Consider the following 27,771-nt stretch of genomic DNA (forward strand, 5'->3'; position numbering starts at 1 on the left):
TCCGATACCGAGTTCCGATATTTTTGCGATATCGGAAATCGGAATCGGAAGTGTGCGGTGCGTATGGTTCCCAGGGTCTGGAGGAGAGGAGACTCTCCTTCAGGCCCTGGGATCCATATTCATGTAAAAAATAAATAATAAAAATAAAAAATATTGATATACTCACCCCCCTGGCGGACCCTGGACCTTAGCGATGTAACCGGCAGCCTCCGTTCCTAAGAATGAGTGAGTGTAGGGCCTGCGATGACGTCGCGGCTTGTGATTGGTCGCGTGAGCGGTCACATGAGCGGTCACGCGACCAATCACAAGCCGCGACGTCATTGAAGGTCCTTCACTTTGCATTCTTAGGGAACGGAGGCAGACGCTTGGACCGGTGAGAGCCGGGGCCATCAGAGGGGTGAGTATATCAATATTTTTTATTTTTATTCTTTATTTTATACATGAATATGGATCCCAGGGCCTGAAGGAGAGTTTCCTCTCCTTCAGACCCTGGGAACCATTCCGATATTTTGTATCCCATTGATATGCATTGGTATCGGGTATCGGTATCGGCGATATCCGATACTTTTTAGGTATCGGCCGATCCAATCCGATACCGATACCTTTGCATATCGGAAGGTATCGCTCAACACTACTAACAAATACTTGGAGGTCACCCGAGCATGCTCAGGAAAACCCGAGCAACGAGTACACTCACTCATCACTAGTGATAATTAGTTGTAAGTGCAATGGGATGGGAATATGGACTTGCAGCTTTCCTGCTTCTCTTCCTATTTCCACCTGTTTCCTGACTCTTGTGTCTGACTGACAGATCAATGAAACAGGATTGAATAGGAAGAATAGTGGGCAAAATATGGCATAAGGGCAGGAGAGCTGCAAGTGCGTTGTCCAACTCCACTGAACTTGCAACTTATTAGCAAACATTTTCAACTATGGAATTCTCTAAAACACAAAAAAAGATTTTAATAAGCAAGGTAAGGATTGAATCAACTTTAAAGCACCTTTACATACATGCCATTAGTTTGGAGTATAAATTCATGATGACAGTTTCTCTATATAGTATGCATACACATGATAAAGCTCTTAATTGATTGGTTGAGCTTTCATGTATTAATCAATAGGAAAGGGGTGAAATCCACTGCCAGACATTTCTGGTAACTTGATTTCCCCATGAATGAATATAATTGGACATTTTTTTTGCTAGCTTTACGCTAATGTGTATGGGGTCATATTTAGATTTTAAAGGTATTTTCTGTATTGTTGTTAAGTTAAGCCTCTAAACTAAATAGCTGTTAGCCAAAATATGGTTCTACTGTTCATTTGGCCAACACCTATCTCTCTTGGCTCCTCCATACAAAATATTCTGGTGTTTTGATGGTCATCCTCACACATTTCCATTGACCGATAAAAAAAATGTATGAGCTTTTGAAAATGGCAACACAAACTAAATATTCTTGACAAAGTTATGTTTTGCAATAATTATGTATAAGAATCTCTTTGTCATGACGTTGTACTATACAATAAACATCATAAAAACTAAGCCCAAAAAAGAAAGGCAAAATTGCATTTTTTTTCACCATTTTCTACCTACTTTCACACATTTTTTTTTCAATGTTCAACGCAATATATGGTAAAATAAATGATGACTTTTAATTTTGCAGCTTGTCCCACACAAACAAGCTTTTCTGTGTGGACAAAAAAATTAAACCCTTCACGACATCTGCCGTACATGGATGGCGTAAGTCAGAAGTGGGTGTTTGGAGCAGGCTCATGGAGTGAGCCCGCCCCATACTCGGCAGATGATTGCTGTGCATTACAGCCAGGACTTGCATCTAACAATCGTGGGTGTTAAATGCCGCTGTCAACTCTAACCTCTGATAGCATTATTTAACACTCACTGACATGTCATCACGCCTGTGACATAATTGTCGGTCACTGATGAGTTGCTATGACAGATGGGGATCTGCTGAACCCCCCAGACTTGTCATTATGAAGCTCCTTTTAAAGTCTGCCTGTGACCAAGCTTCCAAGGGGACCATGTTTTCTGCTACATGCCGCCATGATGTGTCTTCACTGTATTGTATATAACCCAAGCGATCAGACAATCGCAGCTTCAAGTCCCCCTAAAGGGACTAATAAGAACAGTGAAAAGTAAAAAATCATGTTTTATAAAATATGAAAAAAATAAAAAACATAAAGTTCAAATGATCCCCATTTTGCTGCATTAAAAATAAAGATATGTATAAAAAGCACTTACTTGATATTGCCACATTCAGAAAAGTAAGACCTATCAAAATTTAAAAATAATTAGCCAGATCGTTAAACGCCATAAACGAAAAAAAATCAAGAACACCAGTCAAACCTTTTTATTGGTAGCTGCAATGCCACATAAAATACTGTAGCATGCGAACAAAATGTCAAATCTATCCCAATACGGCATAAGTTAAAGCGATGTCTCATCCTTTTAAAAATAAGCAATCATACAGCTTCACCGATCAAAAACTAAACATTTTGTGTCTCAGAAAGTGGCGACACAACCCCAAATTTTTTTTCTTGCAAACTTCTGATTTTTTTTTCAACAATAAGATAATAAAAAAACTGGACATGTTTTGTAATCGCCATAATAGTGTTGATGCGCAGAATCATATTGCAAGGTAATTTTTACCACAAAATGTACACCATAAAAACCATTACCAAAAAAACAATTTCAGTTTTGCCTTTTTCACAATTTCTCCCCACTTGGCTTTTTTTTCTGTTTTCCAATACACTGTGTGCTAAAATGAATGATGTCATTCAAAAGCACAAATCGTCCTACAAAAAAGAAAACAAGGCCTTCTATATATGTGGACATTAAAGTAAGAGTTACGGCTCTGAGAAGAAGGAGAGGAAAAAAACGAAACCGCAAAAACGGAAATTGGCCTCATCATGAAGGGGTTAAGGATATATGGCTGTTGGAAGAAGGGAAGTTAGAAAAACTAAATCACAAAATGAAAAAAATTAAAAATGACATACCGTATATACTCGAGTATAAGCCGACCCGAGTATAAGCCGACCCCCCTAATTTTGCCACAAAAAACTGGGAAAACTTATTGACTCGAGTATAAGCCTAGGGTGGAAAATGCAGCAGCTACCGGTGAATTTCAAAAATAAAAATAGATGCTCCATACCGTTCATTATGGCCCCATAGCAGTGCCATAGAGTGCTCTGCACCATTCATTATTGCTACACAGCTGTACCATAGAAAGCTGTGCCATATAGTGCTCTGCACCGTTCATTATTGCCCCATAGCTGTACCATAGAAAGCTGTGCCATATAGTGCTCTGCACCGTTCATTATTGCCCCATAGCTGTACCATAGAAAGCTGTGCCATATAGTGCTCTGCACCGTTTATTATTGCCCCATAGCTGTGCCATATAGTGCTCTGCACCGTTCATTATTGCCCCATAGCTGTACCATAGAAAGCTGTGCCATATAGTGCTCTGCACCGTTCCTTACTGCCCCATAGCTGTGCCATATAGTGCTCTGCACCGTTCCTTATTGCCCCCTAGCTGTGCCATATAGTGCTCTGCACCGCTCCTTATTGCCCCATAGATGTGCCATATAGTGCTCTGCACCGTTCCTTATTGCCCCATAGCTGTGCCATATAGTGCTCTGCACCGTTCATTATTGCCCCATAGCTGTGCCATATAGTGCTCTGCACCGTTCATAATTGCCCCATACCTGTGCCATATAGTGCTCTGCACCGTTCCTTACTGCCCCATAGCTGTGCCATATAGTGCTCTGCACCGCTCCTTATTGCCCCATAGATGTGCCATATAGTGCTCTGCACCGCTCCTTATTGCCCCATAGATGTGCCATATAGTGCTCTGCACCGTTCATTATTGCCCCATAGCTGTGCCATATAGTGCTCTGCACCGTTCCTTATTGCCCCAAGCTGTGCCATATAGTGCTCTGCACCGTTCATTATTGCCCCATAGCTGTGCCATATAGTGCTCTGCACCGTTCATTATTGCCCCCATAGCTGTGCCATATAGTGCTCTGCACCGTTCATTATTGCCCCATAGATGTACCATAGAAAGCTGTGCCATTGCTGCTGCAATAAAAATAATAAAAGACATACTCACCTCTCTTGCTTGCAGCTCCTCAGTGTCCCGTCCCGGCGTCTCTCCGCACTGACTGATCAGGCAGAGGGCGCCGTGCACACTATATGCATCATCGCGCCCTCTGACCTGCACAGTCAGTGCGGAGAGAGAGACGCTGGGAAGACAGAGCGGCGCCCGGCGTGTGGAACGCGGACAGGTGAATATGACATACTTACCTGCTCCCGGCGTCCCGCTCCTTCCCCCGGACAGCTGGTCTTCGGTGCCGCAGCCTCTTCCTCTGTCAGCGGTCACCGGCACCGCTGATTAGAGAAATGAATAGGCTGCTCCGCCCCTATGGGATCCACTCCCATAGGGGCGGAGCCACCTATTCATTTCTCTAATGAGCGGTCCCACGTGACCGCTGACAGAGGAAGAGCTGCGGCATCCGGAGACCGTGGGACGGGCAGGGGGAGCGCCAGGAGCCCCGGAAGCAGGTAAGTATACCTCAGCGCCCTCTCCCCCTCACCCGCTGACCGTGACTCGAGTATAAGCCGAGAGGGGCACTTTCAGCCCAAAAATTTGGGCTGAAAATCTCGGCTTATACTCGAGTATATACGGTACTTATCTTCTGTATCTATACACTTACTGTATGTAAATATACTGTATGTAAATACAATATTAAACCTAACGTGTTTAAGAAAAAAAAGTATACATATGGCAACCTATTTATAAGTATACATTAAAATACTGACTCCTTGTAAGATATACTTAAAGGTATATTAAATTATATTATCATATTGCCAAAGCTACTTTCCAATTAATATAATCACATTTGCACTGAAATGCTGTTGAGTGTCAATTTTTAGGACAGAATTAAATATAGTGATTAAGCCAAGGTTAGAACAAGGGCATGTGGTTTTCTTTATGACTCTTATATTGCATTTTGAGATTCACAGTGACCTAAAGCAAATCATCTTTCTAACATTTAAAGTGAATAGAACAAAATGACTCACCTATTATGTGACGGTCTGTTTTTTTCAGTAACTTTTCAGTTGAATGTAATGTATTTCATTCCTATTTTTCTATTTTCTACTCAGTTGGAACAATTTGGTGCCTGCATTGCGGTTTCAACTACTCATCTGTTATAACCTTAATCATCATAAAGCCCTATAAAACCAAACCAACGTGAGTTCATGGCTTGCCCACCTCTTCTCCATGCTGGTTTTCATGTTAAAGAAATACTCCTTCCATCCTATATTTTATCCACTTAATATATTGCAATCATCATAAAATTGCTAATTTTGCCTTTCTACCCAGTTAATCCTTCTCTTTTCTCTGCTCTATGTAGAAACAAGAAGCCTATTTTCCCTGCAGAAATCATTCCACTCATCAACTCCTGACCCAGCTGCTCTGCTCCTTCCCATGCCAGCGACTTAAAACTATCGTTAGTGTATGAAAAAAGATATAACATATAATATGTAATATAATCTTAAAATGGTTGTCCACCCTTGTAAATGTTGACTGGGCAGTATCAGTTAAGGCTACTTTCACACATCAGTTTTCAGTGTCAGGCCAAATCCAGCTAATTTTCAAAAAACTGGATCAGGCGAATCTGCCACTTCCGGTTTCTTGAAAAAATGTCCATAGCAATGTTTTTTGTGTCCAGCGAAAAAGGCTGAAGCGCCGAATCCGGTGCTTCCGGCTGTTTGCTAGAATGGAAGCCTATGGGAGCCGGAAGGTGCCGTATCCGGAAAAAGGTGGATCCGGTGGCCTGATCCGTTTTTTCAAACTGAGCATGCTCCAAATTTTTTTTTATCCAATAATCGGATCCGTCGCATCACTTTTTCACAATCTGCGCCGGATCCAGTTTTTCCAACATTCGCCGGATTTAGCCTGACACTGAAAACCTGATGTGTGAAAGTAGCCTAAGGTGAGCAAAGCAGATTTTGACTTCAAGCCCTACTTGTGTAAGTGAGTGATGATAATGTCTGAACAGCACTGTGGATTGTGCTGTCACAATATAAATAAGATAAATAAAATAGGTAGACAGTACAGTTAGAAAATGTTGTACCCTAACAGAATATCTTCAAGCTAACTTCAGTCAGATCATTAAAAAAAATGACGTTCTTTATTTATTGTTTCATATTCCATTGATAAAAAAAGTAATGCCCGTGGCTTATTTTTTCATTTTCGTCTGGCCTGGTGGGAGTAAGAGGAAGGAGCTTTTAATATTTGTCAATAAACAGTCAGTAACAGAAGAAATGAAAGGAAATGCAGTAAACTTCAAAACACAAAACAGGTGTCTCAGTTGCCACATGTTCTATCGCATCTCTATTATTGCCCAGATTGCCACCATATTTACTGGAAATAGAGAACACTACGGAAAAGTGGATATGTTCTGCATTTTCTTTCCTAGAATTCTTTAACACTTTCATGACCTGGTGATTTTTTTTTTTGCGCCCTCATTTTTTTTCTTCTGTTCTTTCAAGAGCCATGACTTTCATTTTCCATCTGTATGAGGGCTTGTGTTTTTGGAGAACGAGGTTGAAGTTTTAAATGATGCTATTCATTTTAACATACAGTGGGTAAAATAAGTATTTGATACACTGCCGATTTTGCAAGTTTTCCTACCTTCAAAGAATGTAGAGGTTTGTAATTTTTATCATATGTGCACTTCAACTGTAAGAGACAGAATCTAAAAATAAAAAAACAGAAAATTACATTGAATGATTTTTAAATAATTGCATTTTATTACATGAAATAAGTATTTGATCACCTACCAACCAGCAGGAATTCTGTCTCTCACAGAAATGTTCTTTATCTTTAAGAAGCCCTCCTACTCTGCACTCATTACCTGTATTACCTACACCTGTTTGAACTCATTACCTGTGTAAAAGACACCTGTTCTCACACTCAAGCACACTCCAACCTCCCACCATGGTGAAGACAAAAGCTGTCTAAGAGGACATCAGGGACAAAATTGTAGACCTACATGGAGCTGGGATGGGCTACAGGATAATAGGCAAGCAGCTTGGTGAGAAGGCAACAACGTCTGGCACAAATATTAGAAAATGGAGGAAACACAAGAAGATTTTCAATTTTCCTCGGACTGGGGCTCCATGCAATATCTAGCCTCATGGGGTAAGGATTATTCAGAGAAAGGTCAGAAATCAGCCCAGAAATACACGGGAGGACCTGGTCAATGACCTGAAGAGAGCTGGGACCACAGTCTCAAACATTACTGTTAGTAACACACTACGTCATCATGGATTAAAATCCTACAGGCCATGCAAGGTCCCCCTGCTCACACCAGCACATTTACGGACCCGTTTAAAGTTTGCCAATGACCATCTGGATGATCCAGAGGAGGCATGAGGGAAGGTCATGTGATCAGATGAGACCAAAGTAGAACTTTTTGGTATCAACTCCATGCACCGTGCTTCGAGGAAGAAGGATGAGTACAATCCCATTCCAACCATGGAGAATGGTGGGGAAACATCTTACTTTGGTGATGCTTTTTTGCAAAGGGGACAGGACGACTGTGCCATATTGAAAGGAGGATGGATGGGGTAATGTATCGCAAGGTTTTGGCCCAAAACTCCCTCACTTCAGTAAGAGCATTGAAGATGGGTTGTGGCTGGGTCATGACAATAACCTGAAACACACAGCCAGGGCAACTAAGTGGCTCTGTTAGAAGCATTTCAAGGTCCTGGAGTGGCCTAGCCAGTCTGTAAAGGCCCCGTCACACACAGCGACGCTGCAGCGATACAGACAACGATGCTGATCGCTGCAGCGTCGCTGTTTTGTCGCTGTGTGGTCGCTGGGGAGCTGTCACACAGACCGCTCTCCAGCGACCAACGATGCCGAGGTCCCCGGGTAACCAGGGTAAACATCGGGTTACTAAGCGCAGGGCCGCGCTTAGTAACCTGATGTTTACCGTGGTTACCAGCGTAAAAGTAAAAAAAAAAAAAAACGTACATACTCACATTCCGGTGTCCTTCAGGTCCCTTGCCGTCTGCTTCCCGCTCTGACTGAGTGCCGCCGTAAAGTGAAAGCAGATCACAGCGGTGACGTCACCGCTGTGATCTGCTCTTACTTTCCGGCCGGCAGTCAGTCAGTGTGGGAAGCTGACTGCAAGGGACCTGAAGGACACCGGAATGTGAGTATGTAAGTTTTTTTTTTTTTTACTTTTACGCTGGTAACCACGGTAAACATCGGGTTACTAAGCATGGCCCTGCGCTTAGTAACCCGATGTTTACCCTGTGAAGACATCGCTGAATCCGTGTCACACACACCGATTCAGCGATGTCAGCGGGACCTCAACGACCAAAAAAAGGTCCAGGCCATTCCGACACGACCAGCGATCTCACAGCAGGGGCCGGGTCGCTGGTACGTGTCACACATAGCGAGATCGCTACTGAGGTCGCTGTTGCGTCACAAAACTTGTGACTCAGCAGCGATCTCGCTAGCGATCTCGCTATGTGAGACGGGGCCTTAACTCTGAACTCAATGGAAAATCTTTGGGGGGGAGCAGAAACTCAATGTTTCCCAGCGACAGCTCCAAAACCTGAAAGATCTGGAGAACATCTGTATGGAGTAGTGGGAAAAAATCCCAGTGTATCAAACACTTATTTTCCCCACTGCATAACATACAGAAACATTGTGGGAAAATCTGAGTGAAATGGGGTGAAATGGTGAAAATATTAAATGCTATAATACTATTTTTGTTGTTGTTTTGAATTTACGGAATTCATTGTGCTGTAAAAGTGACCTACAAATATAATTCTACTGGTCGGCATAAATATGGAGCTAATAAATAAAATGTAAACTTTTTTTAAATATCTTAGTGATTAAAAAAATCATGAACTTTGTAAAAAAAAAAAAAATTCTGAGACCCAATATTGTATTTTCTGTGCTGTTTCATGGGTGGCTCATGGGAGTTGGTGTGCAAGCGCGCTAGCAGGCAAAATATTTTAATGCCGTTGTCAGGAATTATCAGTGACACTTAAACGATGAAACAGCTGCGATCGGAGCTAGTTTAGAGCACTGCTGTTAGAGGCAGATGGTGGCTGTGAAACACAGCTAGCGTCTGTCTGCTGTAGAGCGGGCTAAACTTCTGAGCCTGCTGAATACACCCGGCGTGTGACCTGTGAATTGAAATGTACATCACTGGTCATTAAAGAGTTAAATAATTAAAAAATTAAAACACACTTAAAAAAAGGAAATTGATATAAGAGGTGTAAGAAACAACTTTATACAGTAAGCTAAAAGTAATGAGAAAATATGAACTAAGTATAAAATGGGGCAGGACAGAAATATAATGTATGGTGTAAAGAGTAATAAAAAAACATTAATAATAAAATAGTAAATATTATAATGTTGTACACATGTAGTGCTTAGGGGGTGCTTAAATTGCGAGGTAAATACTAATTAGTATTCATTTCTTATCATAAGTCTTACATACAGATGCCTTTTTGTGTTTATGTGGTTTTACTGTGGTAGGTCATTTATGTACATATTATTGCTTGTGTATGCCTAGTAACCTAGACCAATGTTTGTTTTCCATAGTTTATATTCAGTCACTGCTGCTTTATAACACAATTCGTAGACAAGGAACAACCTGCAGCGATGTTGCAATGCGAATGACCCATGATTACATATACAGTAGAGAAGAAAAACTATTAATCATGTCACCTATTTTCTGTACTGTTTTGCTGATGGTAATTCTAAGTCTTAGGAGTAGATAATATCTAGTTCAGGATCGGGACATTTCTTGCTGTCATTACCAGGCACATTTTTGGATATTTTCATACATTTTATTTTAAGACCTTTATAATCTTTTCTCATTCGGATATTCAAATAATAATAATATATATATTATAATTTTTATTTATATAGCGCCAACATATTCCGCAGCACTTTACAATTAAGCTGGGGCATGTAAAGACAATAAATTCAATACAAGTTAAGACAATTTATACAGTGACATTAGGAGTGAGGTCCCTGCTTGCAAGCTTACAATCTACAAGGAAATGGGACACAATAGGTGAAAAGTGCTTGTTATTTCAGGTCTGGCAATTATAGTAAATAGGGATTTTCATATAGCTGCATGATGCGGTCATCAGCCCATGTGTTTAGGTGCAATAGGCAAGTATCAAGTGCAGTTATCGTGTGCATGTGTGGATAAATAATATTTGGAAGGAGGGAACAGGGCAAAGTTAGTTTACTGAGTAGTTGATGTGGTAGGCTTGTTTGAAGAGATGGGTTTTTAAAGCGCGCTTGAATAGGTCGGGGCTAGGTATCAGCCTGATTGTCTGGGGTACTGCATTCCAGGGAGCAGATGCAGCATGAGAGAAGTCTTGGAGACGGAGGTGCAAGGTTCAGATTATGGGGGATGTTAGTCTTAGGTCATTTGTAGAATGGAGGGCACATGTAGGGCGATAGACAGAGATGAGAGAGGAGATATTAGGCGGTGCAGAACTGTGGAGAGCTTTGTGGGTAAGAGAGATGAGTTTATACTGGACCCTGTAGCGAATGGGTAGCCAGTGTAATGACTGGCACAAGATGGAGGCATCGGTGAAGCGGCTGGACAGAAATATGACCCTGGCTGCCGCATTCAAAATGGATTGGAGAGGAGAAAGTTTGGTAAGAGGGAGACTGATCAGAAGAGAGCTGCAGTAGTCCAGACGAGAATGAATAAGAGCGACAGTAAGAGTCTTAGCAGTTTCAAAGGTGAGAAAAGGTCATATTCTGGAGATGTTTTTAAGATGCAGGTGACAAGAGAGAAAGAGTGATCGGATATAGGAAGTAAAGGAAAGTTTGGTGTCAAATATGACCCCAAGACAGTGGGCATGCTGCTTGGGAGTTATGGTTGAACCCTCCAGGGTTATTTCGATGTTGGGTAGAGTGAGGTTAGTAGAGGGGAGAAACACAAGAAGTTCAGTTTTGGAGAGATTTAGTTTCAGATAGAAGGAGGACATGATGTTAGAGACAGCAGACAGACAATCCTTGGTATTTCGAATTAGGGCAGGGGTGATGTCAAGGGAAGAAGTAATTGGGTGTCATCAGCATAGAGATGATACTGGAACCCAAATCTGCTGATTGTTTGTCCAATAGGGGCAGTGTATAGAGAGAAGAGGAGGGGTCTAGGACTGAGCCCTGCAGAACCCCAAAAGTAAGGGGACGAGGAGAGGAAGAGGAGCCGGCAAAAGATACAGTGAAGGAGCAGTCAGAGAGGTAGGAGGAGAACCAGGAGAGGACTGTGTCCTTGAGGCCTATAGAGCGGAGCATAGTGAGGAGGAGCTGGTGATCCACAGTGTCAAGTGCGGCAGAGAGATCCAGGAGAATCAGCAGGGAGCAATGACCTTTGGATTTAGCTGTTATTACATCATTAGAGACTTTAGTGACGGCAGTTTCATTGAAGTGTAAAGAGCGGAAACCAGATTGTAAGGGGTCGAGAAGAGAGTTATCTGAGAGATAGCGGATTAGATGGGAGTGAACCAAGCATTCCAGGAGTGTAGAGATGAAGGAAAGGTTATAGACAGGTCTGTAGTTAGCAGTGCAGTTCTGATCCAGCGATGGATTTTTAAGTAAAGGGGTTATGATGGCATGTTTAAATGAGGAGGGAAAGATACCTGAAGAAATAGAGAGGTTAAATATTTTAGTCAGGTGAGCTGTGACCACTGGTGAGAGAGACTGCAGGAGCTGTGAAGGAATTGGGTCACTGTTGCAGGTTGTAGGCCGAGCAGAAGTGAGGAGCTTGGAAACTTTTTAAAATTATTTTTGCTTCTTTTTTTTTATATGTGGGACTTCATTTTTATATTCATTTTAATATTTGCTTCATACTGGAATGAAAACAACAAAAATGTATGTGTTAGGCGTCAGGATTCTCCCGCTGCACGGGATACATCTCAAGCATTACCTGATGCTGTGCCACTCTGGTCCGGCCGAGGCAGGTGCTGCTCAGCACAGACATCGGTCCTAGTGCCTTGCTCAGGCTCGTGATATTCACTTGGTTACTGCTGGCTCTCCAGCCAAGTCTATGGGAACCAGTGATATTCTGGTGCAGCCCTGCGCTTCGGAGTCTAGGTCCAGAAATCACCTTACTGAGCATGTCCGTGATGTGGCGTCTTCTCATTGGTGGTCGGACGTTAGCTGCTCTGGTGATATGGTGGCTCCAGATTGGCCCATGGCCACCTGGGCGTGAGTGTTTGGGGTGGAGCCTAGGGTTTAAAAGGCTCTCAGCAGTGCATGCAGGTGAGCTAGTATCATTTATGTGTGGTGTTTGTGAGTGGATGTTCTACAACGCTGTTTACACGTGATGCTCTTTCATTGGCAAGGTAGGGTTAGGACTAGGTAGCTACCCCTTGGCTTATTATTATTATTTATTGTTATAGCGCCATTTATTCCATGGTGCTTTACATGTGAGGAGGGGTATACATAATAAAAACAAGTACAATAATCTTAAACAATACAAGTCATAACTGGTACAGGAGGAGAGAGGACCCTGCCCATGAAGGCTCACAATCTACAAGGCTTAGCATCTGTTTCCTACATGTGTGTGGTTAGCACAGTTGAGTCACAGAGCAAGTCCAACCCTCAGGCTACACCTCTCAGGGAATGCGTCAGGGCTTTGCACCTAGCGTCACATGAGTTCTTCCTTTGGCTCTGCATCTGCCTCATTCACAGAGTCCCTTTAAATAGTAGTGTACAGACACTCAATGTGTTTCCAAATCTTAATGTATCCTTAATCATGAATGCTCCCAGACAGGACCAACATGAATGTTTGTATGTATGTAGTTAAGTATTGGTGACCTGACCCAATAAAATGGAACCATGTTCACACCATATGATGGATGCAATACTTCTAGGAGAAAATGCATAAGTAGCTCAAATGAAATCAGCGGTATATAAAGATGAGGTTTAGCAACTTAGATGTCAATTAAAAGCGTGCCATATTATAGCTTCAAACAATCTGAAGGTTGCGCAATGCCTGAATGGAGTCATTCTTCCTGTGCTTTTAAAATTGTTTAGTGGACATTTCTTTCTTTTTGTCCAGAAGATGTCAAGCTTTTTGGCTAGACATGCTGAAATGCTCGTCACTTATTCACAAAGCAGACTAAAATCTATTTGGATTAACACTTACTTGTATGCTGCACTAACAGTCATAAATGTGCAAAGTTTTAGCAATAAAATGAAGCAATCATATTGAGATGAGACTTGAATTAATATTTAATATGATTAGTGAGCTTCCAAAGAAATAATAATGTTGGATGAGATGCTGTTTTGGATTTTGAGAATTTCCATTGGAGTTACAGCACACCAGATGCAGTAATTCTGCTTAAAAGAAGGAAACATCTGAATTATGCTTAAAGCTGAGGTTTTGTCATAATTTGTAACATTCTGTAACCAATTAAGCACAGAAGGTATTGGCTCTCACTGATTACAATGGCGTGCCATCACTGAAGGGGTATGCAGATTGCCCCAATTATTGCTATTATTATGGGAACAATTTAGATCTAATCCCATCAGGGTTAATGTATCACACAGTTCTGCTTCTCAGTTCAAAACATATTATGAAATGCTGAATAAAGAAAACATAAAGGAGGTTTTTAAATATTTTACATAATTATTTTGTTATCTACCTTAGACGAGACTAAAATATACAGAGAAACTTCTTCAAAGCACTACCTACACTACTTGTTCAGACTAGACTTTCTGTGACAGAATTTCTTTTCCATCATAACTCATGTATACTGACCATTTTGTTGAGAAGGTCTCCTTCTAGAAGATTTGCAACTTTTTACATTTCAAAGGAAATTAGAATTATTTAGAGTTGGTAGGATTTGCACAAGTCATGAGAACCACCTTCTAACTGACAGCATCTGCTGCTCTTCTTTTGATTAACTGGATTGGCATGATAACACAGGTCAGCTAATTAAACGAAGAACCATGAATGCTGGGTAGTAAGAGGCGGTTATCATGGCTCCAGTTCCGCAGCCACAGACTACCGAAGCAGTCGATTGAGCTGGTCCTGTGAATCATTCTCACAGGCTCAGTTGTTAACCAGAGGCCCCACAGACAATGGAGAAGATGAAGAATTTTTTGTTCTCCATCTTCTCGGCACCTGTGATACGATTCTCTCACATGAGAGAATCAAATCACAGTAAACGTACACTCATTTCCGTAAACTGAGTGTCATTACTATAACCAATCTGGTTCTCTCAGGAGAGAGAATCATCGCTTGTGTGAGCGAACACTTGCAATGTGTAGTATTTCATTTTTTTCTATTGGAATCTGATCTGATAAAATTGACATGAAACAGTATAATGTTCGCAATATATACCGTTTCACTGTGCTCTGTTCCCATGTAGGTTCGGCTTGTGGTCAAAATAAAGTTCCAGCTGAATTCCTAATTTATTTCAGCAAAATTACAAGTCATTAGATTTCATAATATTTACAACTATATTGGAAGCATAAGTGATGACAGAGGCTGTGATGAGAAGGGGTTGATTTATTTTTATGAATCAGTATAGTCAACATGACATAATTTCTAGTAATTTGCAGCATAAATTTGAGAACTGAGCCATCAGCAAAGAGACTTCATCTGTGAAAGATGCCATAGTTGGTCAGCTCTAACAGCTGTGATTTTCTATTCTTTATATTGTAATGATATTAGCTTGGGTTATTAATACCATTTATATACACTCCTCAACCTTGAAATTGCATCACCAAGAAGGATAAGTTGTGGAGTATTGAAAATCACAGATTTGATATAGATTTTAATGATATGAAAATGATTTTAAAAAATGGCAACATAATTTTCAAAACATCTCGATTTATTCAATATTGAGTATGAGCGCGGTGCGCAGAAATACATAAACTTACACACCTTAGCTGCTACCAATGAGGTTATTGATGGTCTTTTGAGGAATGTTCAGCCATGCTGAATGCACTTGGATACAAAAATTATCAAGATCTGCTGTTGGCAACTTTCTCATATTCTTGGGAAATATGTCAAGAGACGTGATGCTGCAGGCCATGGTTACAGGTTTTGGCCGTGCGTGCTGCTCACAGTAGCACAACATATGACCTTGGATTGTCACAAAACAGTTCCTGGGACAAGTTGGAGAATTAGCTGTTGCACTGTTTCCACAACCAATTCAGTGTAGGCTCTATTTAGCATACATTATGCAACCCCACACTATAATCCTGGGAGTATGATCAGTGTGACTTTCTCTTCTGGAGGCCTCTTATGGCTTTGCCCAAGTGTTCGCCAGATGAAGACTGGAGGCTGGAATGGAGCAATAGAAGCTAGAGAAGAGACCTATCCTCTTCAGCAATGGGTCCTTTTATCTTGTATGTAATGATAGCTGGAGATAGATCAAGAGACCATGTGGGTAACACCATGAAGATGTCTTCACCAGGGAACGTCACATCAGTCTGACACCCAGAAATGTGATGTGAAGTGGCATAATGTATTATAGCCAGACTACTCTAGTCTCCATTCCATGTACACGAATAGCTCAGCATTACATTGATTTGGTCATGGAAACAGTGCTAGGGTGAAATTCTCCAATGTGTCATAGGTGCCATTTTTCAACAAGACAATGCCAGGCCACATGTTGCTCGTGGAACTTTGAGCAATGCGTATGACCTAAACATGCTACCATGGCCTGCAATGTCTCCAGTCTTGTCTCTCTTTGAGCTTATCTGAGATGTTATTGGTGAGCAGTTTCAAAGGGAGCTGTCAGCAGCAAATCTTTGCATGCCCAAGTGCAGTTAGCATGGCAGGAAATTCATTAGATAACCATTAAAAACCTAACTGACAGCATGGCAAGGCATGTAAGTGTATATAGTTGTGTGTGGTGCTAATTGTCATTACTAAATAGAATGAGATGTTTTGAAAATGAAAATTTTTGTTTCCATTTTTGGCATCATTTGCATATCATTTACCTGTCTATAGATGATGATTTCCATAATCCCATGACTTTTACTTCTTGATGTTGCAATTTCAATGTTGAAGCATTTATACTGTATCAGTGGTATCTTTATGGGCCAGGTTAATTGAGGAACAGGCTTATCTTTTTTATTCCCCCTCATGCTTGTTTTTATTGTGTTGAGATATTGAGATACCAACATTTCTAATAGTTTATGCAGGTTAAGGTAATGGAACAGTCCCTTACAGTTATTACTTTTCATTAAAGGGTTGTTCCATGTACAATCTAGATTTGTCCCATTAACATAAGATGAATCTAGATATGGTAAAACATAATAAACATTTGAAGACCAATTATTAATGAGGAAGGAAAGATGTATGGAATGTAGAAAGTCCATCAGTTAAGCTCTATATTGCTGCAGCCTACTCCACTGAGACACCACTGAACTTTTTTCTTAAAGAAGTTTCCAGCCAATAAATATTTATACTATATTAGATCACCCCCAAAAAATAATTGTTCCATTAAATACATATATTCCTATGTCTGTATGTTACTTTTACATACTTACTGCCGTGTTCCTTGGTGTTCTTTTGAATCAACAATGATGTTACTATTAGATTCCTAATTAGTACTACTCTAGACCACTATCTTTGTTACCATCCTTTGTTCCTCCTTTAACTACCCAAGACCACCAATACTGTTACCACCTTTTCTTTCCCCTTATAAACCACAAAGGAGAATTTTGATTGGAAGCAGTAGTTCCATATACTGTATATAGGGGGTGCAATGTCCAGGTACCTAACAACACATGCAACAGCTAGAACAGTATACATATACTTTCTGTAAATTAGACACAGGTATGCAAAGAGCACCAACTAGTGAATGTCTTTCACTGTCCACTGACGTCCTTCATCAATCAATTATTTACTGAAATCAAGAGCATAATTTTAATATATTCATCAAATAATGTTATCAGTATTCTAAAAAATTCAATCAAGGTTTCATATCCTCCCTGACCAGAAGAAATCGCTAACAATTGGTAATTGTTTATTACATAGCTTTCTCACAGAATGAAAATAAATTACCGTATCATGCAAATGCCACCAAGGAGATGTACTTAGCCTAGAAATGCGTGTCCAAGCCTTTATCGGATTTTGACTTACACACAGGTTAGCTACCTTCTCCAGATTGAGAGATGGTTTTCTGTAATTCTACAAGAGAGCTAACCTGCACACTTTTCTTAATTGTAGCAATGCCAAAAAGCTCCATACTCAACTGTACTACTTATCACAGCTACCTGGCTACCACAAATTCTAGTCAACTAAATCAATGCTGGGCTAAAGTCCAGTACATATTTGATCTTGTTGGAGTATATCAGATGCTGTACCCACCATTGGTGATGGGTTCAGGATAAAAGGTACTGGGCTGTATGTTCCTTTGTACTTTAAATAAGGAATTGTACATTTTTGCTGTTGACTACATTACTCCTCACAATTTGTACTTTTGTTAATTTACTACTTCATGCGCAGTCCTTACAGTGCAGCCACCCTCTTCAAATGTCAGTCTAGCTTGGTCAAACTATACATACTTATGGTGTGATAAAGAACTTTATGCTAAACCTTACTCCTGGCTTTGAGAAATAAATTTATATCCCTACTCCTTCCCTTCACTTCTCATGTTTTCAGTGGCTTTTTGTTTTTTGACATTCCTTATGAGTGAGCTAATATTTTATGCTGTATTAAGCATATTTGCCAGTCAGAAGAAGGGCACAAAATCCATATGCTATACCACAAGATGTCATATACTTGAATGACTGAGGAATGTGCATAATTTATAGTTCCCACTGCAATTTGATGCTTTGTTCAGGGAAAGAAACACAATATGAAAAAGTGCTGAAAAGACTGCGTCCGTAAGACTAGTTCAGTACTTCTGAAATACAAAAAATAACATTTGATATAATTGCTGTAAACAATTGCATATGCTGTCCCCTGGATAAACTAGTCATCACATTGCTATAGTCAATTTATAATTATTATGTTAATTTTAAATCTAGTATTCATTGCTATGGAAACATATAGTGTAAATGTAGCAAAATGTACCATGACTCACAATGCACTACCTTAAAGAGAATCTGTCAGTAAGATCAATACCCCCCACCTCCCCAAAACTATGTATATGGACATGTATGTATATGTAATGTAAATCCTTCAACACCTTCATAACTTCTATTTGTTACTGTATTTCTCAGAAATTAGCATTTTCATTCATATGCAAATGTTCTGATGCAGAGCACTTAACAAGCCTCTGCCTCTCTAGGTTGTTTCCTCACCCAGCTTGATTCATATCACACTGTCTGATTTCCTTGCTTTGTGCCTGATGTCACATAGACAGCAAGCTATCAATCAAGCAAAAGAGGCTGGTGCTGCCTGGGCAGACTTTATGCCTTATTGCATTTGGAGAGCCCCTGAGGTGCCAAAAACAGAAACCCTAACAAATTATCCTATTTTAGAAACTACTGAATTTATTTAGACTTCATAAAACTCTAGTGGTTCCTCTAATGGTCTCCAACCAACGCGCTATGTCTTACTGATGGTTATTATGTTAACCATGCGTAAGGCATAGCCGAAACATATTGGTTGGAGACCACTGGAGGAATCGCTAGAGTTTTATGATGTCTAAATAAATTCTGTAGTTTTATTCATCTTACTATTTGCTGGAGATTTCTTGCTTCTTTACAGTCTGCTAACTGCACCTGGTCATGGGAGGTTCCGTGCTAAGATTTACACACAGCTTCATTACAACGTGAATCCGGTGAGCAGATTCTCCTGTTTTCCCCTTCCCTTACATTTATATTTTGGAAACTAGACCTTTCAAGGAATTTATCTCTGGGAATAGTGAGCATCTTGAACCCACAGTTGATTCAAATAATTTTATAATAGTGGGCTGTAAAAATTAAAAATAAAAATGTTTCCACAAAAACATTGCTTTCATTCTAAGAATTAATTTTCATCAGAGACAAGAGAAAATGAACCTCTTATTTTGTTTTTCAATTTCTTCAGAGTATGTAGATACCACAACTTTGGTTGGAAACTACTGTTTGGTTCGGAATTGTAGGAGTGCTTTTTGACTTTTGGAGCACAGGTTTTGCTGGAAAAGATTGCTGATACCTTGTTTCATATAGAGAGCTTCTGGGGTGTAGTCAGCATTTTGAACCCACAACTGATTCCTGGAATTTTTAAAAGTGGACTGTGAAAATGAAAAATTAAGTTTTCACTACTAAAATATTGCTTTAGCCCCAAATTTTTAAATGTCACAGTGTGTAATAGGCGTAAATATTATAATTGGTTACACAATTTCTCCTGAGAAAACCAATGCCCTATATCATTACATTGGCACTGCTTCTGCTTAACAGCACAATTTTAATATGCAGTGGGGGCATCACGTGAGTTCATCAGCCAATCAGTAGTCACTGATCAGCTGCAATATTCACATTTCATTGTTTCTTCTAGCTCAACTTGTGAATTCTACAAGAAATCATCAGTCATTGATTGACTGCAGCATTCCTTCTTGGAATTCTGACCCCAGACTGTGACTTGACTACACCTTTGTCTCTCCCCTCTGTTTATGACAAGTTTTCTTGATATCTGACCCTGGACATCTTGACTACTCTGCCTCATGGCTAGTCCATAAGTAGTGCCTCATCATCACATTCAGGGATCAGAAGTCCAAGATGGTAGCTCAAGACAAAGGAGCTAGGCAAACGGATGGTCAAGAGCAAGGTCCAAGATTGCACAACAAAGATCAGAAAACAGGAACTTTGAGCACAGAGCAAACACACACCACTTGAGCTAAGCTACAATTGACAAGGTCTGATAATAGCTAGCAAGTTAGATAGCCAGTTAATCCCCCAGAATGGGTGACACCTGGAAGACCCTGCAGGTCCGGCCAGATTGGGCAGCTTGGCAATACCGACAGCCTAGCATGTGCCTGCCTCAGGTTGGGCAATTGGGCTGTAACTCACAATACAGACATCTCAGTCCACCCCTATCCTATATGGTGATTGAGCTGTCACTCACAATACTGACAGCTCAGCCCATCCCTATCTCATAGTGACTGAGCTGTCACTCACAGAGTAATGGAATTGTGATAGTAACCAAACAGTTAAATGCACATTCTAACCTTCTTGTTTTTTATCTGTCTGTCATCCTCTTCTTTGAATAACAGATCTGGTTTACAGGAGCCACAGAAGAGTGAAGAAAGATGATGAACTAAGTTGAAAGATGCACTGAACTGTTTGGTCATGCCAAAGGTGCAAAGAACAACTGTGCTTGGCTTGAACAGACTCTTTAAAATTTGTTGCTGCACCTCAAAAGTCATTTATTTATTTTGGATTAATTCCCTTATGTAGCACCAATATTACACAGCAACATACAGAGCACTGTTCAGAGATTGTCATCATTTATAGGAGTCCCTGTACCTATTGGAAATACCAGTCACCACTGCTTGATGTGACATCAGTAATAAATCATCACTACAGCAGGATTGCGTTAGCAACTCATTACTTGGTGAGTCTTAAAGGGTTTGTGGACTACTTGGACAACCCCTTCTCATTCTTCATGTTTGGCCCCATTTAAACAAAAACACTTATACTTACTTTTCATGCTGGCACCATTCCAGCGGTGTTGACACTCCTGTTACCAGGGCTCAGATGAGATTGTGATGTCACACAAGCCCTGCGCCCAATCGGCGCTGGCTTCACTATCCCCGCCTTTGAACGCATTGAACATCAACAGGAAGCCATGGCTGTGGCTGCTCTTTGATTGCCTCTTGATGTTCAATTTGTCTGAAGGAGGGTACAGTGAGGTCATAGTTGGTTGAGTGCAAGACTCATGTGTGATAATAACCACACGTGAGCCCCGGGAATGAGAGTGCCGATACTGCAGGAACTGCAGCGGCACGGGAGGTAAGTATAAGTGTTTTTATTTTATTTTAACAGGGCCCAACATGAGAAATAAGAAGGGGTTGTCCTAGTAGTGGACAACCCATTAAAGCGGTGGCCGAAATTCCATGAACGCAACACGATTGCATATATTCGAAGAGACAGGGAAAAGCATATACAAGGTTAAAAGCAGATATTTCATTTTTCAATGCTTTCAAATTAAACATTTACAAACTCTAGAAAACTCCTTCAGCTGGGTACAAATATGTTGTGAAGAGTAAATTGAATGGTAGAAAATAGTGTAGAATAGTGTGGCATTTTGGATAAAATTTAATATTAAAATGTTTCTCTGAAAGGTCAGAAAAGGAAACATTTTGTAAAGAAATGTGAGATTCGTCTGAGGATTCTGCTTGAAAACAGGATGCAAAACTGCACATAAATTCCAATTTACAAGCAGTCTTAACGGATTACCAGGTTTCCCTCTAACTGATCCCTGGCGCACAAATGCTCATTTGTTGTTTTCTTGTGAGTTCTTGGCTGCAGCTGTGTCATCTGATATGAGATTTGGTGTAAAATATGTTTGAAGGACCCATGGGACCTGCGATTCTTACTATTAACAGGTTAACAATGGTTCCATCCTAAAGCATGTATTATAATATAATGCCATTTATATAAAAAAACATAAGGAAGGGGATTAATCAGAACTTAAACAGCACAGAAGGAAAATACAGTGTCATTCCTTTATTTACAAGCTGCAAAAATAACCTCAGCTGCCTCAATGAAAATGCATCAAAAAGTGTGAAATCAACCGAATTTGAATTTGTTCTTACTCTTTGAACATCTGTTCTGCGCTGGTTTCACATTACATTCTCTTATAGACCTTCAGCAAAAGACTCAATGATGTTGTCTCGTGTAAGCAAATCTATTTTCGTCTACTTATTTACATGGTAATTTAGTTTTTTTTGTGATTATTCTGTATCTTTCAACTTTTTATATTCCATAATCTCCTTTACAAACAGTTACAATTTTAACTTGCAGAGTTTCTCAAAAAAGACACAAATGCTTGTCTAAAAACAGCATTCTGCTATGCAACTACTTAAAGAATCATACCTAATAGTGGAGGAGACTTACTAAACTGAGGCCTCTTTCACACATACATGTATCCAGTACATGCGGTGACAGTTTTCACACGTACCAGAGACACTGACTCATGTAGACCCATTCAAATGAATGGGTCTGTGCACATGTCAGTGTGTTTCCACGGACCATGTGTCCATGTGCCCCACACGTAAACATGTCTGTTTTTTACCATCAGCACAGCCTGCAAAATGTCCCACACATGGAGAACATACATGGATGTCATCCATGTGACATGCATCGGCACCAGGGAAGAAGTGCTACAGTAATCGCTGTTCCCCGCGCCAGGTGCTGAAGACGGCGCTCATCATTCTCCCCTGCTCTGCCAGTGATCGGCGCGAGCAGAGGAGAATGATGAGAGTTATATTCAAGTCAGAACAATGACAGCAGGTGGTGGCTTTTGGGACTATTACTCCCATCAACCTACACCTGCTGTCACTAATAACAGTGACAGCAGGAGCGGATGATTGGGGTATTCCTCACCCGCCACCTGCGCTATAACTAAATAAATGAATGAATGAAAAACCCAATGTGAGTTCCCCCCTATTTTTGATAACAAGCTTCAGCAAGGCTAATTATCAAGAATAGAGGGGTCCTCAGCACCCGGCACTGGGGAATAGCACTTAATGTAGTGCTTCTTCCCTGCCGTCCATCCATCCGTGTGGTGCTGATGCGGCATACGGGTGGCACACGGCTGCCACACGTGTGCCGTAAGTATTGCACACACGGGCACGGATATCTCCGGTACCGGAAATACATGGACGGGTGAAACCGGCCTAAGAGGTTTAGCAATTTATTTCACTTCTTTTGTATAGATGCAGTTTAATTACAATATAATGTTTTTCTACTTTAATAGACTTTGGCTGGAATTTATGTAAAGCCATGCAGCATGATGGCGATGTTAGAAAGTCATATTTTATTTTATATTTTTTTTGGTTTCTGCAAAAATAAACCTTTTTCCACTTTCTCACTCTTTGGTTTGTTGTTTGGTGCTTAGTGGCACTGGGCCTAATGGATTTACTATAATTTATGTCAGCAATTTGTGTAATTGATAGTAAAAATCTATGCGAGATCTTGGTTGGCATAGATTTCAGGTTATGGTGCACAGACTGACCCTGTTGTGCTAAATTATTAAGGAATGTGTGTCTCTGAATATATTTGCTGCACCTTAGTGGCTGTACTTAGGCCTATAGAGCAGCTGTGGACCATAAGCTGGTACTTTCTTTACTTCTCTGGTAGGATGATGGACAATTCACTTTAATCTTTATTGCAGCAGGAGGCCCAGGTTTAATGTTGGCAGGCTGTAACGTTTTTTTTACGACTAATACTGGAACGTGAGATAAGCTTTGTACTGTATATTTAATTACAAACAAGATGATCTGTTTGCTGGAAGAAGATACAATTGTAAACTATAGTCACATTTCTGGTCATTTTCACTTTAAAGCAGATAAGTAACATAAACATACCCATTAACCTTCCAGCGCAGAGCAGTGGTCCATTCTCCTTTCCTTGGCTATGACAAACTATTTCTACATTTCACATACAAGTCATAGACTTCTGCAATAGCAGCTGTTACATATAGATTATTCTAAAATATAACAATAGTCATGAACTGTGGAGTGCATGACACACACGTACAGTGGGACACACACTGCAACGGGACACACATGTACAACGGGACACATATGTACAACGGGACACACACTGCAACGGGACACACATGTACAACGGGACACACACGTACAGTGGGACACATATGTACAGCGGGACACACACTGCAGTGGGTCACACATGTACAACGGGACAAACACTGCAGTGGGACAGATGTACAACGGGACACATGTACAACTGGACACACACGTACAGTGGGACACACATGTACAACAGGACACACGTACAATGGGACACACATACAATGGGACACACACGTACAATGGGACACACTACAGTGCTACTACAATGGGACACACACATTATGGGGGCACATATAGCACCCGCGAGGTCAGTCATGAAACTATACGTTGTGGAGCATTAACAGACAGACACTCGTGAGTTTGTGGTCTTATTTGCACATTGCAGGTTTGCTTTAATCAGTGCTTTGTAGCAATGAATGCAAAGAAGAAATAATCTTTTGATTTTATTTCCAATGCGTTTGTGATCAACTTCTAGCTTTGGCACTTGCTCATGCAAAATCCTGTTTTACCTCACAGAAAGAATTGGTGATCCCATGCTGTCCTGTCTGTATAGTTTTTTTGCATCCTCCCCTGCCCAGGAGCTGTGGTATGACCAGTCCATGTTCCTGTACGGTCATACACAGCCATTACACAGTACACAGCAGGGACACATTTATAAGATTATCTCAGCACAGGAACATTTTATTTAAACACATCCAATTGTGGAAGTTATTATTATTATTCTAAGATCTAGTGAATAAAATTAACTTTTGTTCTTGGGAAACCCCTTTAAGAGTTGTTCTTAATCCAATGAAATGATAATCAGTACAGCAAGAGTAGCTACAATTGCAGCTTTCAGAGTATGATCCTAAAGACACCAACTGTTTGGCTAGTTTCCATGGAAATAAATAAAGCAAATTTTGCATAATATTTTATATTTAACTTGCATTGATTTGTAAAAACAAGATGTTCTATCTTCAGATGCATCAGAGCGGTAGCTATGAATTTCTTTAGCTGGGGTAAACAAACCATGTCCCCTATATCACACATTATACACATACTGTATGTATACTTGTACACCCCTGTATACACATTACCAATATTTATACTCAGTACACACATATATGCACCTTACACACAGTAAACATGCACGCACATACAACTCAGACACATACATTTAAAAAAAATATGTTTCCTGTAGATCACTACCTCATATCAGCAGAAGGATCCAGGGTAGACAGATGACAGGCTCTCTACTTTCTTTTCTGTCTCTCGTAAAACAAGTGGTGACCTCCGAGTATTTGTTAGTGTTCGGAGATTTCGATTTCATCGGGGCAGCTGAATGATTTACAGCTACTACCCAGCCTGAGTACATGTGGGGGTTGCCTGGTTGCTAGGGAATCCCCACATGTAATCAAGCTGTCTACTAGCTGTAAATCATTCAGCTGAGGAGATGAAAACTAAATCTCCGAGCAGTCATAAATACTCGGAGGTCACCCGAGCGTGCTCGGGAAAACCCGAGCAACGAGTACACTCGCTCATCACTAGTTACAACAGCTAGTAAGATGCTTTAGATTTTGTAATTTCAAAAAGGGCAAGACTTCATCTTTAACTCTCCTCTACCTACTAAAAGTGCTTAATATCCTCCATCCCCAGGTGCACTCCTGGACATCCTAGCAAAAATTGCCAACTGGAAAAATGTGTAGCCTCAGCTAAGTTTCACACTGATGGTGAAAAGCAAACAAATACTGTAAATAGATCATTATGAGATGGGTAGATCTGGCAAATTGCTATTACCGTAATCTCTCATGGAAATGTGCGGTTCCTACAACAGTTTCCTTACTAGGTGAAGCTCGTCGAGAAGCTGGGTTGTCCAGAGAGAAGAGTTAGCTGACAAGGGAGCATGGCTTTAGAATGGCAAAAAAAGGCACAGGACGTCTGTAGATTATTAATACTACAGTATGTCACCTATATCTCCACTAATGCCTCTTCTATACTGATTATGTACAAGTTGGCCAATGCCTTTAAAAGAAATATGTTAGCAGGTTTTTGCTATGTAATCTGAGGACAGCATAATGCAGCAGCTGAGACAGTTTCCAGGGATGTGTTACTTATTAGTCTCTGTGCTGTTGTTTCAATACAATGAGTGTTTTATCAGCAGGAGATTATCAAATAAGCCCTCCTCCGACCATGCCCCCTGCTCTGATAAGCAGCTCACTGTCAGTATACGGTGTGCACAGAAAGCTGTGGTGTGGGTGGGGTTAACTTTCTGAACTCTGCTGCATCTAAAAAGTCTGATTTGTATAGCAACTGCTGCATCCAGTAAACTAAGTGATACATTGTTGGAATCGAGATCTCTTTGCCTACATTCAGCTGCATTTGTAGATCATTCTGCATTTAGGCAGACTTGTGTCTCTTTGTGGATGCAGGGTACAAATTAATTCAATGTGTACAGTACATTTGTTACTCATTTTCCTGTATTCTTGTGGTTGCATGGATAGCATAGTGTTATAAACAATAATAGGACTCGATTCCTGAAGTTAATACCATTTCATCACACAGTAATTAGCACATTAATCCTGCCCTGTCCTGTGGTCAAGCAGTACATATGAATTTACCTTACTCCCCTCCATAAAAACTTCTCTCAATAGGATAATATTTCAATCTAAGCTTAGTCACATCATAAAGTTTCATAAATAGGGTTTGTTATGGTATTTCTATATCTTATCCTATTTAGACATTACAAGGAACAGCGGACTGTACTTACGTTATTTTAATTTGATGTTGGCTCCAGGGATGCTTAAAATTATGATAAAACTTTAATACTGATAAAGTCAGAGGAAAGCTAGCTTGACCTAATCTCTTTGCGTTTAATCAGTAGAAATAAAACCGCCTAGGATGATGTTGAGCGTGAGAATGTACCGCTGAAATCTTTTTCTTAAGAACATATAAAAGGGACTTGGGCACTGTGAGCAAACAGCATGTTAAGGGAACAAATTAGGAAATGACATTATTTTATTGAAACCGTATTATAGGATGATTACAAACTGGGAAGATAGTCTACAGTACGTCTAGTACAAAATATTACTGAAATGAAAAGAACACAAGCATTAGGGCTAGAAATGATTGAACCTTTTGAAATTCAAACTCATCAGGTTCATGACATTTTTCCAAAAATTTGATTTCTGGCAAATTTATGTGCAGCAAATCTGGAATAGTCCAGCTGCATTAGAACATTTTGCCTTCTATCAATATTTTTTCCAATGTGGATCATTGTCAAAATAGAGATATGTTTTCCAAATTTTTATACAGCAAGAAGGATAAGAAATGTGTGTACTTTGAATACATTAATCAATTACACTTACACTAAACTGTGCTATATCTCCCTCTCCCAACTGATATGACTAAATGTCCAACACTAGTGTCTTCTTCTGTGGAAAGAACTGATTGCTGTGACCTCTATCCCAATGATGTAAAAACATAAAATTGCACTCTTTGGCTAGTCCCTATCTTTTAAACTATCTGTGATAGTCCACGCGATGTCACACTAGACCACATGATGTGCATTATAGGTGATGCCCGCTCTCTGACTCTTCAGCAGTGAGTAAAATGGCAGCAGGCATTTATTTTGGCCAATCTGTGTTCATCGATTCGCAATATTTTTGAGTTCATGAGGACTTTCGGATTTTAAGAAATTCGACTCAATTTATTTAGGTTTGCTGTGGATCAATCCAATCATCTCTATTTATGATTCAAGAAAAGTATTACATTGTGTATGCATGCTTATCATCATTAACATTTATTGCCAATGCTATCATGCAGTTGAAGCAGTGCTGAATTTGTAACTTAGTGCCACTTGAAATATTATGTCACTGCAAATGCATCATGTCTGCATTATTAGTACAATTATTGCAATTACTTTCAGACATTGGTACCAAATGAGAAAATTATCCATTATCTTGAACATACAGTGTCATCTTTCATAATTAGGAAAATTACTA

The 27,771-nt window shown here is 40.2% G+C and overlaps 1 protein-coding gene and 1 long non-coding RNA gene across 4 annotated transcripts in view; one reads left to right on the forward strand and one right to left on the reverse strand.

Annotated features, from left to right (window-relative positions):
- Nucleotides 1-20,776, reverse strand: part of LOC143808663 (uncharacterized) — a 147,194-nt gene extending 126,418 nt beyond the window's left edge. For 2 of the 3 annotated variants that reach the window (XR_013221992.1, XR_013221990.1), the window contains exons 1-3: nucleotides 20,676-20,776; nucleotides 6,714-6,777; nucleotides 5,096-5,249 (exon numbers count right to left, since the gene is read on the reverse strand). This is a non-coding gene — a long non-coding RNA (uncharacterized LOC143808663). The remainder of the gene's footprint in view (nucleotides 1-5,095; nucleotides 5,250-6,713; nucleotides 6,778-20,675) is intronic. The other variant, XR_013221994.1, reaches the window with a different exon arrangement.
- The window catches only part of CHSY3 (chondroitin sulfate synthase 3), a 438,108-nt gene that overhangs the window by 393,788 nt on the left and 16,549 nt on the right, over nucleotides 1-27,771 (forward strand). The window lies entirely within an intron of this gene.

This window comes from Ranitomeya variabilis, chromosome 1, assembly GCF_051348905.1.
Source record: "Ranitomeya variabilis isolate aRanVar5 chromosome 1, aRanVar5.hap1, whole genome shotgun sequence".
Lineage (NCBI taxonomy): Eukaryota > Metazoa > Chordata > Amphibia > Anura > Dendrobatidae > Ranitomeya > Ranitomeya variabilis.